Source organism: Helianthus annuus, chromosome 16 (assembly GCF_002127325.2).
Source record: "Helianthus annuus cultivar XRQ/B chromosome 16, HanXRQr2.0-SUNRISE, whole genome shotgun sequence".
NCBI lineage: Eukaryota > Viridiplantae > Streptophyta > Magnoliopsida > Asterales > Asteraceae > Helianthus > Helianthus annuus.
In genome coordinates, this window is record NC_035448.2 from 138666194 (window position 1) to 138682808 (window position 16615).

Below are 16615 nucleotides of genomic sequence, written 5' to 3' on the forward strand. Positions count from 1 at the left end.
ATATCTATCTTGATTCACAACCATTGATCAAAAAAATATAGGGCCTAAATTAATTTAGTTTTCTTCTTACAAGAATATTTTTCTTAAATGAACCTTCCCCTATATATATATATATATATATATATATATATATATATATATATATATATATATATATATATATATATATATATATATATATATATATATATATATATATATATATATATATATGGGCCACGTGTCACTAGGTGAGGGCTACCATTTTTTGGTTTTGGCGCTCGAACCTCCATCCTATTTATTTTTATATGAAGCGTTCCTTTTTCTAAACCCTAGCAGTGAGTATTGCTTTTCTCCTGGCCACTCTCCCTCCTTTCCCCTTCCATTTTTCACAACAAAGAAAACCCTAAACGCCATGGGCGAACTTGGTCGAATCTCTGTCTACGACTGATATGCACAAAATATAACATATAAAGCATATCAAATGAGGTATAAAAACAACCCTTTTAGTACTAATATTGGAAAAAGTGTGTTTCTTTGTTTACTTTTGATTTTCAGGATTAAAAGAGCTTAAACGAACAAAAGGAACAAATTAACGTTAAAAACCAACATAAATGCAAAGAAAAGAAGTTGGCACACTATACAAACCCTCCAAGCTTCCCCCCAAAGACAAAATAACAATACCAGAACCTAAGCACGGGGCCGTGCCAGCCGGGCATGGGTCGTGCCCCCATTCAAGATTCCCAGAGAATAAAGACTAATGAAAACGACAAGGGACACGGGGCCGTGTCCCCTAAGCAAGGTGTCACACCCCAATATTTACAGCACATCCCAGTGGGCCCGGTGGTGAGTATCGTGACGTAAGTTGATATTATCATTAGTCAAACAACACAGAATAGCACATCGGAAGTCTTGGAATATAAAATAATATTACAAACTCAATTGTCCGAAAATACCAAAGTAATAATTACAAACGAGTTTGTAATAATAATCCACAGGCGGATCATTAGATACAAAAGAAGAACATCTTACTAATAGGCTTATTGCAAAGGAGTTGCAAATTCCTCATCTAGCATTATTGAGCAGCTTCCGGCCTATTTACGTATTTGCACCTGTCACTTAGTCTTTTGAAAATACGTCAGTTTTCACTGGTAAATACAATCAACCGATACGATACATTTTGAAAACATTTTCAAAATTTGATTCAGGTGCACAAGGCACGAAAAATCTTTTTATCTTGGGACAAACTATATATCTTGTTATCAGTTTTACATAACTTGACAATACATATAGGGCCCGGAAACTATGTCGGTTCATGATTAACCGACACACCACTTATTCCCTTATTGGGAATACCCATATTGGGAAAACCCGTATTGGGTTATAAAAACATTTTAATAAGCATTAGCATCTGTCAGGTGTATGCCTACACCCCACGCTTAGGTGGTGGCCATTAGTAAATTAAATGAGCCGAGGATATCCAGGACACGGTCGCGCTAACCCCCAATGTTTAAGTCAAGCAATACGAATTAAAACGGGTTATTTGAATTTCCCGACACATTGGTCTTTGAATCCCATACCCAACCATGCGGTAATAATTTACCGTATCCCAAGCCCGTATAGGGAAAATGGGTTAAGAGTATTTACCTGAGCTAGCACTCGTCTTATAATGCAAGATTTATAATAACTCAGTCGTATTCAATTAAGTAAGCGTAGGTACAATTTACCGGAAGGCTCTAGTCTAGTATGATGGTATAAATAAACAATTAGAATGCTAACGGGTCTTATTTAAGTCATAGACTTAGACCGGCTAACTTAAAGTATCAAAACGGTACGATACGCTTGATTAAGCGATGACCGGAATAGAATGTAGTTTAAACCCAACAAGTACTAAGACTAGTATAATATGGGTAAACTATTAATATTTTGGAAATTGAGATAAAAAATGATAAGGTTAAACCCATTTCGGTGAACTTACGTAAACTAGTTACGTAAGTCTAACCGTACACGTATAAACGATAATGGGTAACCGGATGAGTCATGAACAAGTTCCATATGCCAATATACTTTAAACAAGTTATAATATTAGTAGGATATCAACTTGTATGCCAGTTAAGGTTTTAAAATCAAACAATGCCTCATAAGGGCGTTTTGGTCATTTAGCGACGTATAAAAGGACTTGCGTATAATCTGATGTTACGACCATAAACATTATGTGAAAAAACTTTATTTATGGTATAATATCAGTAGGATATCAAACATATGTGTGTTTTATAGTTTAAGACCAAACTATGCACCATTAGGGGTATTTTAAGAACAAACCTTGCGTTGCATGTGACAAAACAGGGCATGGGGTTTCAAATTGCCCAGACAAAGTGACGGTGTGCTATAAGTGTTATCAGCCGGGTCATAAAAAGTCAAAATGCCCGGAACTAACGGGAAAGAAAGAGGGTGCTGACTCCAAGAATGAAACCCCGAAGTCAAAGGCAAGGTCGTTCCAAATCACTGCTGCTGAAGCAAAAATGGAACCTGACGTGGTTACAGGTATATTTACTGTAACTTCTGTCCTTGCACGTGTTTTATTTGATATAGGTGCAAATAAGTCTTTTGTTTCACATAGATTCATTCAAAACCCTTTGTTCACATTAAGAAAATTACCTATGCCAATGGAAGTAGAGGTAGGTAATAACAAAAGTTTCATTGTTTGTGATGTATGTCGGGAATGCCAACTGAATATCGATGGCGAGGAATACTCCATTGATTTAATACCCGGGTAACGGGGGTACCTTATCCGTAGACTTTAAGTCCGGGTGACGGGTAGTGATTTACTAAACACGCAAACCGGTAATGGGAGCGTGAGTGTGTAAAATAAGGAACCCGGTAATGGATCATCTTATTACGAAGTAAAATCCCATCAGTATGGTTTCGGGTAGAATGAACTAGTGGGTAAAGTTGGTTAAAATGTTGAATAATATATATATGTTTGATTTTGTATCCAATGATGCATATTCGTTTCAAATTATGTTATGAAAATGTTAATAGATTGAAGACAGGAAATCCTCACTATCACTAGTAATTTTAGGATGTCCCGTATTATGTTTTGATGTTTAAAAGTGCGAAACGGAAACAAACGGGTCAAAATAGCAAGACAACAAAGATTTTGCTGCGGATGAGTCTCTGGCGGGCCGCGATAGCTTGGCCTGGTCTTACGCGGGGCGCGAGAGAGCTACCGTAAGCTACGGTAGCTACCGTAGCTTACGGTACTGACTAAACTTGTTACGCTGGTTCTCTACTGCCTTACGGCAGCCTCACATTGCCCAGCGGCTACCGTAGCTTACGGTGTCTACGGTAGTACCCAGTCATTTTTGTTGAGTTTTGCTTATTGTGGCTAATCGAATTTCGAGCATGGTTTTCGATTATGCTAATTTCTAGAATTCTAATACTAATGTTTATTGAATTTTTTTCAGCCTTTAGGACGATGCAAGCGTATGGATGATGATCAAGTCATTGCTATCGAACCGAACACACTCAAGATCTTGTTCCACTACTTTTGTTAATACTTGTAGTTGATAAAACTTATGTAATTAAAGGAATACTTGTGTATCCTAATGTTGTTTTTGAACGTTTGTTAAACTAGTAATTACTAAACTAATGATAATGTAAATGTAAATGTAAATGTTTGGGCTTAACGTTTATAAAGATTAGTTCTATTTTGTCGTTAGAATTTGTATTCTAAAAATGAGTGTTACAAGTTGGTAATCAGAGCTAAGGTTAAAGACAAATGTGTTCGGTTCAAGGCTTGATTAATATCCGGTAAGAATTTATTTGAAGTAAATTCTAAATTGAAAGACTAGAAGGAATAGTTATTTATTGTGTATGGGAGGAGTATAGTAATATACTCGAACTCGGGAAGTACACTTAGCATAAACGGTTAACCCAAGTTGTATACTTGGCCGAATAGTGAGTATAAATTCTCATGTAAAGGTATGAGAATGATTGAACGAATTATTTATCAAATTATTTTTAACATTTCAGTAAGAAGATGTCGGGAGGTGCTAGTGATAATATCCTATCCCTCACTTCTGACGAGTTGAAAGAAAAGATTTCCGAGGAAGTCAGAAGGGCAATTGAAGCTAGCCTACCAAAATTCATGGAAAGGCTACAAAATACATTACTTTCGACTATGGAGGAAAAGATGAGTGAATTAAGAGAAGACCTTACCAATGATAGAGGTAAGGCCAAAGAAAAGAAAGGTTGTTCTTATAACAAGTTCATGGCATCTAAACCCCCGATCTTCAACGGAGAGGTGGATCCAATTTCTTTTCAAAGTTGGATAAGCGATATCGAGGGTGTTTTTGAACGAACGCATTGTGATATAAGCGACCTCGTTGCTTATGGAACTGGCCAGCTTAGAGGCCAAGCCAAGGATTGGTGGGACAACCTCAGAAATGAAAGGGGTATTGAAGCAATGAGAGCGATGACTTGGGAAGATTTTAAAACAACGTCTCCCAAACATCATAGCCCCAAGGCGGTAATCAATAAGATAAAAGAAGAATTCATGCAATTAAGGCAAAAGGGGGAAACTGTCGATAAAATCACGGGGACGTTTATGGATAAACTCAAGTTTTGTGATGAGTTGTTCAAGACCGAAGAACAGAAAATTTACTACTATCACAATATGCTTAGGGCCGAATATAGGGAGTTCATGACTCCCTCACATTATCAAAGCCTCGCCGACATAATCAATGCGGCGCGGGAGCGTGAGATTTAATTGAAATGGCAAGTTGAAAGAGGTGAGAGAAGGGCCTTGGATGAAAACACGAGTCCCACAAGAAGTCGAAGGTAGCTGAATCTTCGAAGAAGGGAAATGCGAAAGGAGGTTCCCCGAGTTGTAAGATATGTGGACACGCCATAAAGGTGAATGTTATTTTAAGAACAAACCTTGCGTTGCATGTGGCAAAACAGGGCATGGGGTTTCAAATTTCCCAGACAAAGTGAAGGTGTGCTAGAAGTGTTATCAGCCGGGTCATAAAAAGTCAGAATTCTCGGAACTAACGGGAAAGAAAGAGGGTGCTGACTCCAAGGATGAAACCCCGAAGTCAAAGGCAAGGTCGTTCCAAATCACTGCTGCTGAAGCAAAAATGGAACCTGACGTGGTTACAGGTATATTTACTGTAAATTTTGTCCTTGCACGTGTTTTATTTGATATGGGTGCGAATAAGTCTTTTGTTTCACATAGATTCATTCAAAACCCTTTGTTCACATTAACAAAATTACCTATGCCAATGGAAGTAGAAGTAGGTAATAACAAAAGTTTCATTGTTTGTGATGTATGTCGGGAATGCAAACTGAATATCGATGGTGAGGAATACTCCATTGATTTAATACCCATGTCCATGGGTGAATTTCAAGTGGTAGTTGGAATGGACTGGTTGTCCCACTACCACGCTAAGGTGATATGCTTACGTAAGGAGATACACTTAATATCTCCGAGCAGAAAGCGTGTCATCATCTATGGGAAGAAGGCTTGTAATCCCATGGTATGCTCGATGATAGAAGCCCATAAGTTTATACTACACGGATGCAAGGCATACTTGACTTATGTACATGATGTGGAATTAGAAACGCCAAGGGTTGAAGACGTACCAGTGGTGCGTGAATTCAAAGATGTTTTTCCCGAGGATCAACCGGGAATGCCGCCAGAGCGTGAAGTAGAGTTCGGGATCGAACTGATTCCGGGTGCTAAACCAGTTGCTAAAGCACCATATAGACTAGCACCGTCAGAATTGCAAGAATTAATGTCCCAATTACAAGATTTACTCGATAAGGGATTCATCCGGCCTAGTGTATCTCCTTGGGGAGCGCCAGTGCTATTTGTAAAGAAAAAAGACGGGAGTATGCGGATGTGTATTGATTACCAGGAGTTAAATAAGCTCACGGTAAAGAATCGATACCCACTCCCGAGGATCGACGATTTGTTCGATCAGTTATAAAGCGCTAGCTGGTTTTCAAAAATTCATTTAAGATCGGGTTACCACCAGTTGAGGGTAAAGGAGGACGATGTACCAAAGACGACGTTCCGTACGCGATATGGATATTACGAATTCCTTGAGATGTCCTTCGGATTAACGAATGCACCCGCGACTTTCATGGACCTCATGAACCGGGTTTGCAAACCAATGCTCGATAGGTCGGTAATTATTTTTATCGACGACATTCTCGTTTACTCAAGAAACGAGACGCATCATGCGAGCCATTTACGAGAAGTATTGGAAATTCTAAGGCGAGAAAAGTTGTATGCTAAATTCTCGAAGTGCGCTTTCTGGTTACGAGAGGTGCAGTTCTTAGGCCATGTTATAAGTGCGGAGGGAATATTGGTGGATCCATCGAAGGTGGAAGCTGTGTTAAAATGGAACCCTCCAAAGAATCCATCGGAAATTAGAAGTTTCTTTGGGTTAGCAGGTTACTATAGGAGATTCATTCAAGATTTCTCTAAGATTGCATCGCCTTTGACCAAGTTAACTTGCAAGAACGAGAAGTTCGTCTGGGAACATGATCAGGAAAAGGCATTTCGGACATTAAAGGAAAAGTTAACCTGTGCACCGGTGTTGACTTTACCAGATGGTACGGATGACATGGTAGTGTATTCGGATGCATCGCACTTAGGCCTTGGGTGCATGCTAATGCAAAGGGGAAAGGTAATTGCGTATGCCTCAAGACAACTTAAGCCGCACGAAACAAAATACCCGACTCATGATCTCGAGCTGGCAGCCGTAGTATTCGCCTTAAAGATCTGGAGGCATTACTTATATGGCATGAAATGTACTATTTTCACTGACCATAAGAGTTTAAAATACTTTTTCGACCAGAAGGTGTTAAATATGAGGCAGAGGCGCTGGTTAGATGTAGTGAAAGGCTATGACTGTGAAATCCACTATCACCCCGGGAAGGCTAATGTAGTGGCGGATGCCCTTAGCCGAAAGGAAGAATACACTCCTATTCGGGTACGGTCCATGCAATTGGTAGTAACTTCAGGCTTGCTTGAACGAATTCGAGAAGCCCAGATCGAAGCAATAAAAGAAGAGAATTGGGAAAAAGAACGTATAAAGGGGTTGGTAAAAGATCTCATGGAAGGAAGTAATGGGATGAAATACCGGTATGGTAGGATTTGGGTCCTAAACACATGTGGTGTGAAGGGTCTTCTACTTGACGAGGCTCATAAGTCTCGCTACTCAATTCACCCTAGAGCGACCAAGATGTATAGAGATTTGAAACAAAACTACTGGTGGCCAGGGATGAAAAGAGATGTGGTTAAATACGTGGAGAAGTGCATGACTTGTTTACAGGTCAAAGCGGAGCATCAAAAGCCTTATGGAAAACTCCAACCATTAGATATTCCAGTTTGGAAATGGGAACATGTTACTATGGACCTGTTGACAAAATTGCCAAAGACGGCTTGGGGATTTGATGCCATTTGGGTTGTTGTAGATAGACTAACCAAGAGCGCTCATTTAATCCCTATTCGAGAAACCTACACATCTGAGAAGATGTCGGAGGTATATGTGTTGGTGCAGTTGTCTGTCGACTACATCTTAGTTCGAGTCTTAGGCTAGGGCTGATTGTATAGTGAACGGAAATTGAGTAATCATGTAATAGATAGGTCCACTTATTTGTCACCATATAGGTTCGCTCATCTGTCAAGATGAGAGGTCCGCTTATATGGACATGTCCATATAAGCGAACCCATATGCCTATATATAGGGGTGTCATATGAGCGGTTCAACAGTTAGTGTGTGTATGTAAAGGCGAAGCCCTGCCAGTTTGTCTCCGGAACTTGTAATTTGTCAGCAAATCAATAAACAAGACGTTAAATAGTGAAATCAAGCTACACGAAGACCGAATCAATGAACTCCGCCTCTGATTCTGTCTAAGCACTCTTCTGATCGACTCGTCAGGTCGTTTAACGATCCTACAAGTGGTATCAGAGCTCAGGAGGAAGAGTTCTTACCGTTTAGCTCGATTTTTGTTCAAAATTCTGATATCTACACCTTCTTTCATCAGTTCAGGGAGTTTTACCGGTCAAAATTGAATCAAAATTACACAGATTGTGTATTATTGGACATAGACAAACCCTTGAAAGTTTCAGACCAAATTACGGACTAAAAATGGGTCAAAATAGCTTCGAACATAGGTTCGCTTTTTCGGACAGATAAGTAGATCCGCTTTTGTGAACAAGTCAAGTTCGCTTATTTGTACACATTTTAGTAGATCCGCTCCAAATAGCACCTAGGTTCGCTCAATAGATCCGCTTTTAGAGACATTTTGTGTATAGGTCCGTTTCAAATTGCACTTAGGTTCGTTCAAGTGGTTCGCTTATTGAAACAATCTGGTCCGCTCCAGTAGACAACAAACAGGTTCGCTCATTGGGTTGTGATCAGGTTCGCTCGTGAGGTTGTTTACTGGTTTGCTCATAGTGATTAATTCTGGTCCGCTCATTGGACTGAGACTGGTCCGCTCATTGTCACAAATAGTGGTTCGCTTATTTGGTTGTTGTAGATCCGCTTTTCTGACCTGTTGTGTGTAAAATTCACTGTTGTGATTAAAATGGAAATGGTTTTTGATGAACAAGAAAACAATAAGCTTGAAAGCTTGAATAATTGGTATATGAGAGATGTGGATACCAATTATAGAAATGTTAGTACGGACATTTGGGTTAAAAGTTTTGAACTTTTCATATGTCAAAAGGATGAAACGTTGAATGAGATGGAAACACGATTTAAAATTTTAACGGACAATTTGTGGAGAAAGGGTATTAGAATGTCAAATGATGAACACATATTGAAATTGACAACTGCATTACCTGCTAAATGGGATGAATTCATGGTTGAGCTAAAAAAGAAAGATTTTTTTCAAGAGCTTTATCCACATCAGTTCTTTAATGAGGTTCATGCAGAGTGCCGTAAGGAAGAAAAGAAAAGAAAGTAATTTTTGTACGAAATAGAAAAGAATTTACAAAAATTGGAATTGGATGTGATTACAGAAATCGATAAAAGAGTTCGGATATGTCTTGCAACAAAGAGTATTCTGAAATATGATATTAAAAGGAAATGTTATATTGATGAAAGTATGAATCCTTTTGATTTTGTTAAACTCTTTGGTGCAGGAACATACAAGATGGAAAAAGAACAAGATTCAAAGATTGAAGAATCTGTGAAGAATGACTCTTCAAGTTCTGTACCAGTGTGTTTCAAATGTGACAACTTGAAGATTGACAATGACAAACTCGTGAAAGATGCGGAAAGTTTGGCATTGGAGATCAAGAAGTTGAACGATGAAAAACAAACTGATGATAAGTAGATTTTTATGTTGCAGGAAAATTGTGAGAAACTGAAAGCTGAAAATGACAAACTGTTGGATGGTTTGAACAGTTTGAAATCTGAAAACAAGTTTTTGAAAGAAAAAGAAAAAGACTTTGAAAGTAAAAAGAAATCGTCTGAAAATGAAGATTTCTGGATAAAACTAGAGAACAAAAATCTGAAAGCTAATGAGACAAAATTTCAAGAACAGATAAAAGTTTTGGAAGGTGAAACGTCTGTTCTTGAAAACTTGAAGAATGTAAATGAAAATTCAATCAAGTCTCATCTTGAAAGAATATCTCAGTTTGAAAAAGAAGCTGAGAATTCCAGAAGGAAGATTGATGAATTTGAGAAGAAATTGATAGGTTTTGTGACTATACCAGACAGTTTGAAGCTTCCTTGTCCAAAACCAATCAATTCAGTTCCAATAAGTGACAATGTCACAAACTTTGACAATGTCAAAGTTGAAGATTGCGATGAGAAATCTGATGATGTAAATGAAAAATTAGAAAAACAAAATTTGTTTTTGAAATTGAAAGAAAAATTTCAGAAAACTGTTCTACAATCGACTGAAAAGGGAGAATGCTCTAAGCAAAAACCTTTGAAGAAGAAAGTGGAACAAAAACAAAAAGATAATAAAAGTTCATCAGATCGATCATCCAATCGTAATGAAAAATTACAAAAAATAAAAAATGAAAACTCAAAAAATGTTGGTAATAAGTGGTGCAGGTTGGACCACAGTGCTCAAAAGCAAAATCCAGTAAACTTGAGGAAAGAATATCACCAAGCCAGACAATGCTATGATCTGAGCGTTTGGTGTGAAGGTGGTACACGGTACGATAACAGAGTGTGTTACCGATGCGGCTATCAAGGACACATTGCTGTTAACTGCCAAGGTTGGAGATATGAGACGAGGAGATGCTTTAATTGTCAAATTAAAGGTCACATTGCCAGAGATTGCCCAAGGAGATCGAATGAAAGATTGAGGGCTAAGTCTCAGAAATTGGCAAAGATTCCAGTCAAAGTCAAGCCTCATGAACAGAAGGTTCTGAAACCTAAAGTTTAAGATCAGACAAGTCAAGAAAAGAAAGTTAAACTTTCACAGGGGCAAAAAGACAGACTGAGGAAGAAGAGAAAGAAGGCTAGAGAGTATTTGGAGAAGATTTTGTCCTCGGGTTCATCCGTTGGAAAGAATAAGAGTTCTGATGAATCAACTTCCTCGGCTGCAAAGTCAAGCAAGATGAGTTCATCAGATACAAATCTGAGGATAAAAGAGGAAAAGAGGAAGAAGAAAATGGTCGGCGATGAATCTGACAGGTCAAAGTCAGACAAGCCACCTGCGAGCAATGATTCTGGTTCGTCAAAGCCAGAAGAGCCATTGGTTGAGGTAAAAAAGGAGAATTCAGGTTTAACAATGGATGATGCAAACTTTCCACCATTGTTGAACAAGAATTCGAAATCACCCAAGGACCGTCAGGCTTGGGTGAATCTGTTCAAATAGAAAAACCTGACTTGCCGGAGTTCCCAGGTTGGTAAGCGTGGAACATGAATCGGCATATTTCTTGAGAAATTTCACTTTGGTGATTTTTCGCCTCAAATGTGGTAAATCAGGGACATTAAGTTGTACTTGATTTTCTACAAATGTTGTTTGGGTTTTGAAACTGAAATTGTAAAATCTGTCATGCGTGTGTAGAAAACAATGTGATGAGTAACCCCGAACCTACAAATGTTTGGTAAACAAACTAATTTTTCCGGAAAAACCATTTTGATTAAAATAAACTTAAGTGTTTTGAGATCATAATGGGAAAATAGTTTGTTGAGAGGGGGAGTTCTGATTGTTTACGTCAAGTGGATGGCGAATCGAAGCAATTCGATATCATGTTGTCAAGCTTTGTATAGTTTGTTTCAAATTTTCCCAGAAAATCAAAATTGAAACATATTTTGATTTTAGGGGGAGTAAAATTTTAAAAAAATTAGAAAATTTGAAAATGTCAAAAACATTGAAAAATTAAAAAAATGAGTTTTGGTGCAAATAGGGGAAATGATAGTACATCAGCTAGACTGGCACAGTACGCTAAATATTTGTAATGTATAAATGCAATTAAGCAGTCTCGCTAAAGATGTGTCGATAGGTTTTTACAGAATTAGTAGATCAGTTTGGGATATAAACATAAATTTCACTTGCGTCTACGTGGGGAACACCTCCAGGATATATAGGTAACCCCTGAAATCCTGTTTGAATGGTCCCGTATTCTGAGATACTAGGTCTTTATGCTCAGTGATATCTGGGGTATTATCCGGGACTTCTGCTGTATGGAAATACTGACCTAGTCCCCGGATAATACTTTCTGCAAAAAACTTTGAAATACAAGCTCTCCCTCAGCAATCTGATTAAACAATAAAATTGATAATCTTTGCTGTTGTAATAAAAGATCCTCTAAAGGGGACCCACCTAAAGTCGAAGCCGTCATCTCTTTGCGTATACGGAAGTATCGACCTGAGCTCTCACGGCCCTCGCATCTACCCCTTAACAGATATCAGTTGTGGTATACTCACCTGTAAGACTGAATATTGGGGTCTGGATACGGGAGTATATACTGAGGTGGGACACATATAGATGTTTAAGTTCTAAAACACTAAATCTGTATCCCGAACAGGTTGAACATTTTGTGAGAATTTAAGTGGATCAATATATCGACAATCAACGCGAACTGTTTAAAAGCTTAAAATGAAATAACAGCTTAACGGTGCTAGTGTCTAGTCGGCAGCTGATATGATCCTCTTGCACGAATTCACAAAAATATGTTTGTATATATTTCATTTCTGCATTTTAATTGTTGTTATTGCATTTGTGTTTCATATTTGAAAAATTCAAAAAGATTTTCGACAACTGATGTTGGAGAGCTGAAATTCAAAATTTCAAAGAATAAACAAGATGAACAGTTGGTTTGGTTAAAATGATTTGAAATGATTAATCAGATTTAAAGTTTAATAAATTGTTAAATGTGAAAAATTCTTGAATATTCTTAAATGATTAGTTGATTCATTAAGTTGAATCACAATTGTGTTTGTTTGTGATAGATTGTTTGAGTTGTGCAGGTTTCTGATCCTGTTGCTAGGGAAAGCCAGGAGATACATCAGAACCTGAGAAGAAGTTTAAACTGATAAAGCCAGGAGTTGATTTCAATGGTGATAACGATTTCCAGACGGTGATCCCAGCATGATGATAGGGGGAGTCTAATGAAAGTTAGAGCCAGAGAAAGATCCAGGTACTTTATTCCAGGAAGAGTTCCTGAAGAAGACCGATTAAGAGTGAAGAGCTGTCAATGTTTGAAGACTCTCACTGAAGATTCCGCCAACATTCAAGGGGGAGTCTGTTGGTGCAGTTGTCTGTCGACTACATCTTAGTTCGAGTCTTAGGCTAGGGCTGATTGTATAGTGAACGGAAATTGAGTAATCATGTAATAGATAGGTCCGCTTATAGGTCATATCAGGAGGTCCGCTTATTTGTCACCATATAGGTTCGCTCATCTGTCAAGATGAGAGGCCCGCTTATATGGACATGTCCATATAAGCGAACCCATATGCCTATATATAGGGGTGTCATATGAGCGGTTCAACAGTTAGTGTGTGTATGTAAAGGCGAAGCCCTGCCAGTTTGTCTCCGGAACTTGTAATTTGTCAGCAAATCAATAAACGAGACGTTAAATAGTGAAATCAAGCTACACGAAGACCGAATCAATGAATTCCGCCTCTGATTCTGTCTAAGCACTCTTCTGATCGACTCGTCAGGTCGTTTAACGATCCTACAATATGTGCACGAGATTATAGCACGCCATGGGGTACCAGTAACTATCGTGTCCGATAGAGATGCCCAGTTTACCTCAAATTTTTGGCGCGATTTTCAGGAACAAATGGGTACCAAGTTGTTGATTAGTACTGCATATCACCCACAAACCGACGGGCAAAGTGAGCGAACAATTAGAAGTTAGAAGATATGCTTCGGGCGTGCATAATAGATTTCGACGGTAGTTGGGATGCGTATCTGCCGTTAGTCGAATTTTCATATAATAACAGCTACCATTCAAGTATTGGTAGAGCCCCATATGAAATGCTTTACGGTAGAAAATGTCGGACACCAATATGCTGGGAAGAAGTAGGCTCTCGAGAGCTTGCTCATAAAGATGTGATTCGGGTGACGGACGAGAAAATTGACATGATCCGAGCCCATTTGAAGGTAGCTCAAGATCGACAAAAATCATATGCGGATAAAAGACGAAGGCCAATTGAATTTCAAATTGGTGATAAGGTGATGCTTAAGGTGTCCCCGTGGAAAGGAATTATCCGGTTTAGAAAACAAGGAAAGTTAAGCCCGAGATTTATAGGGCCTTTTAAAATCCTAGATCGGGTGGGTATGGTAGCTTACCGACTGGAACTACCAGAGGAGTTAAGTGGAATACATAACACGTTCCATGTCTCACATCTACGGAAGTGTTTAGCGGATGATACGGCCTATGTTCCCCTCGACGATATAGAGGTTGATAATAAACTCAACTACATAGCGAGGCCTATCGCAATCCTCGACCGTAAAGTTAAGGGTTTAAGGAACAAAGAAATCGAACAAGTAAAGGTCAAATGGGAGCACCGGAAGGGATAAGACACCACTTGGGAGTCTGAAGAAGAAATGAGACGACTCTACCCTTCGCTTTTTGGTAGGTGTATGCGTTATGATTTTATATGTGTATGATGGTTTCGGGGACGAAACCCTCTTTAAGGAGGGTGGACTTGTAACACCTCAAAAATATTTAATAGCTAAAATACCATATATTAAAAGTATAAAAGAAAAATGATAGTTTAATGAACATTAGTCTAATAGAGAAAACTTGAGGGACTGATTTAGCAAAAATGGAAAACTTGGTTTCAATAAAATTAATAAAATCAAAATCACACACACACATACGTGCGTGTGGGTGTGTGCGACCAGAGGAAATAAAATGGGGACCAAACCCTAGTTCTTGATCTTACCCATCCAATTTAGCCCTTTAAATCAAATGATTCTGATTGCATGTTGCTGAATTAGAGTGCATAGCATCCTCTCTTCATAAGGTATGTTGGGAATTTGATGTATATTTGTGTATTGAGTTCTTGATGAAATCTATGATGCATAATTTGAGTTGAAATCTGCTGAAATTATGTTAAAGATAGTGTAATCTACATGATTCTAAGCAAAGTTTTGATAAACATAAGTAGAACAATTGCTATGACTAGGTAATTGGTTGAATGCACAAGTATGAACAAATGGGTTTTTGATGTATAAATCAAACTTATGAAATCTGGAAGGTTAATAATGATGTTGAACAAATGATAATCTGAAATTTGATATAAAAAGGTTATAGTAAACATGTCTACTTGTTAAGTAGGAGTTTTGGTGGTTAGAAAACTTCAATAACAAGAATGATATGGCTAATTGTAAATTATGCACATAAAGTGTTTGACGAAACGCTTGAATGAAATATTAAGTTTTAATAACTCACCAAATGATGTTGATGTGAAATTGTGAATGTGATATGGACAAATGTGCATATTGAGAAATTGAGAAAAAGGGAATATTAACGAGTGGGTTGCACGTTATAGGCAACTCGGGTGGAGCTTCGGGGAGTTAAGCCAGGGCAAACACAAAGTTGAAGGAAAAGCAGTAAGGTACGTGGCTACACGCTTCGTCAATATTGTTGATTAGTCTTTTGTTATTGTTAATGGTTGTTATATTAAGACATGAAATTTGAGAGGTTTAGTTTGCTTGAATGATGGATTTCATAACAGCAAACCAAACGGGTTAGTAAGGGTAGGTACAAGCCGGGTAACGGGGGTACCTTATCCGTAGACTTTAAGCCCTGGTGACGGGTAGTGATTTACTAAACACGCAAACCGGTAATGGGAGCGTGAGTGTGTAAAATAAGGAACCCAGGAATGGGTCATCTTATTAAGAAGTAAAATCCCGTCCGTATGGTTTCGGGTAGAATGAACTAGAGGGTAAAGTTGGTTAAAATGTTGAATAATATGTATATGTTTGATTTCGTATCCAATGATGCATATTCGTTACAAATTATGTTATGAAAATGTTAATAGATTGAAGACAGGAAATATTCACTCTCACTAGTAATTTTAGGATGTCCCGTATTACGTTTTGATGTTTAAAAGTGCGAAACGGAAACAAACGGGTCAAAACAGCAAGACAACAAAGATTTTGCTGCAGATGAGTCTTTGGCGGGCCGCGATAGCTTGGCCTGGTCTTACGCGGGGCGCGAGAGAGCTACCGTAAGCTACGATTGCTACCGTAGCTTACGGTACTTACTAAAGTTGTTACGCTGGTTCTCTACTGCCTTACGGCAGCCTCACATTGCCCAACGGCTACCGTAGCTTACGGTGGCTACCGTAAGCTACGGTAGTGTCCAGTCATTTTTGTTGAGTTTTGCTTATTGTGGCTAATCGAATCTGTTTTCGAGCATGGTTTTCGATTATGCTAATTTCTAGAATCCTAATACTAATGTTTATTAAATTTTTTTCAGCCTTTAGGACGATGCAAGCATATGGATGATGATCAAGTCATTGCTATCAAACCGAACACACTCAAGATCTTGTTCCGCTACTTTTGTTTATACTTGTAGTTGATAAAACTAATGTAATTAAAGGAATATTATGTATCCTAATGTTGTTTTTGAACGTTTGTTAAACTAGTAATTACTAAACTAATGATAATGTAAATGTTTGGGCTTAACGTTTATAAAGATTAGTTCTATTTTGTTGTTAAAATTTATATTCTAAAAATGAGTGTTACAACTAATTTGGGAATCTGAGTTTATATCATGTACCAATTGTAAACAACACTTTAAATAAGTTATAAAATCAGTAGGTAACAAGTCTTGGTTGGTAAATATGGTTTAAAACCAAACTACGCGCCGAAAAGGCGTCAAAGTCGTTAAATGACGATATTTGCGATGTTTTATAAAAACTGAAGTTATGATCAGGTTTATATGATCAATGTATGTTATTTAATATAACATATCAGTAGGTAAAAGGTTTTGTATGAAAATCATGCTTTAAAACCATTTTATGCGTTATAAGGGCATTATCGTCGTTTAAGAATGTAATACAAGCACTTGTGCATAAACCCAGTTTATAATCTGATTTGATATCCCAAACTATCCTAATTATGATATTACATTGGTAGGTAATGAGTTTGGTATAAGGAATTATGCTTAAAACGGATCTATGCGCCGAAA

General features: G+C 38.0%; 1 long non-coding RNA gene across 1 annotated transcript; it reads left to right on the forward strand.

The window, feature by feature from the left end:
• The first annotated feature begins 13152 nt into the window (after positions 1-13152).
• Positions 13153-16111, forward strand: LOC110918076. The gene is made up of 3 exons (XR_002581054.2): positions 13153-14047; positions 14970-15035; positions 15909-16111. It is a non-coding gene; the product is annotated as an uncharacterized LOC110918076 (long non-coding RNA).
• Positions 16112-16615: the final 504 nt, after the last annotated feature.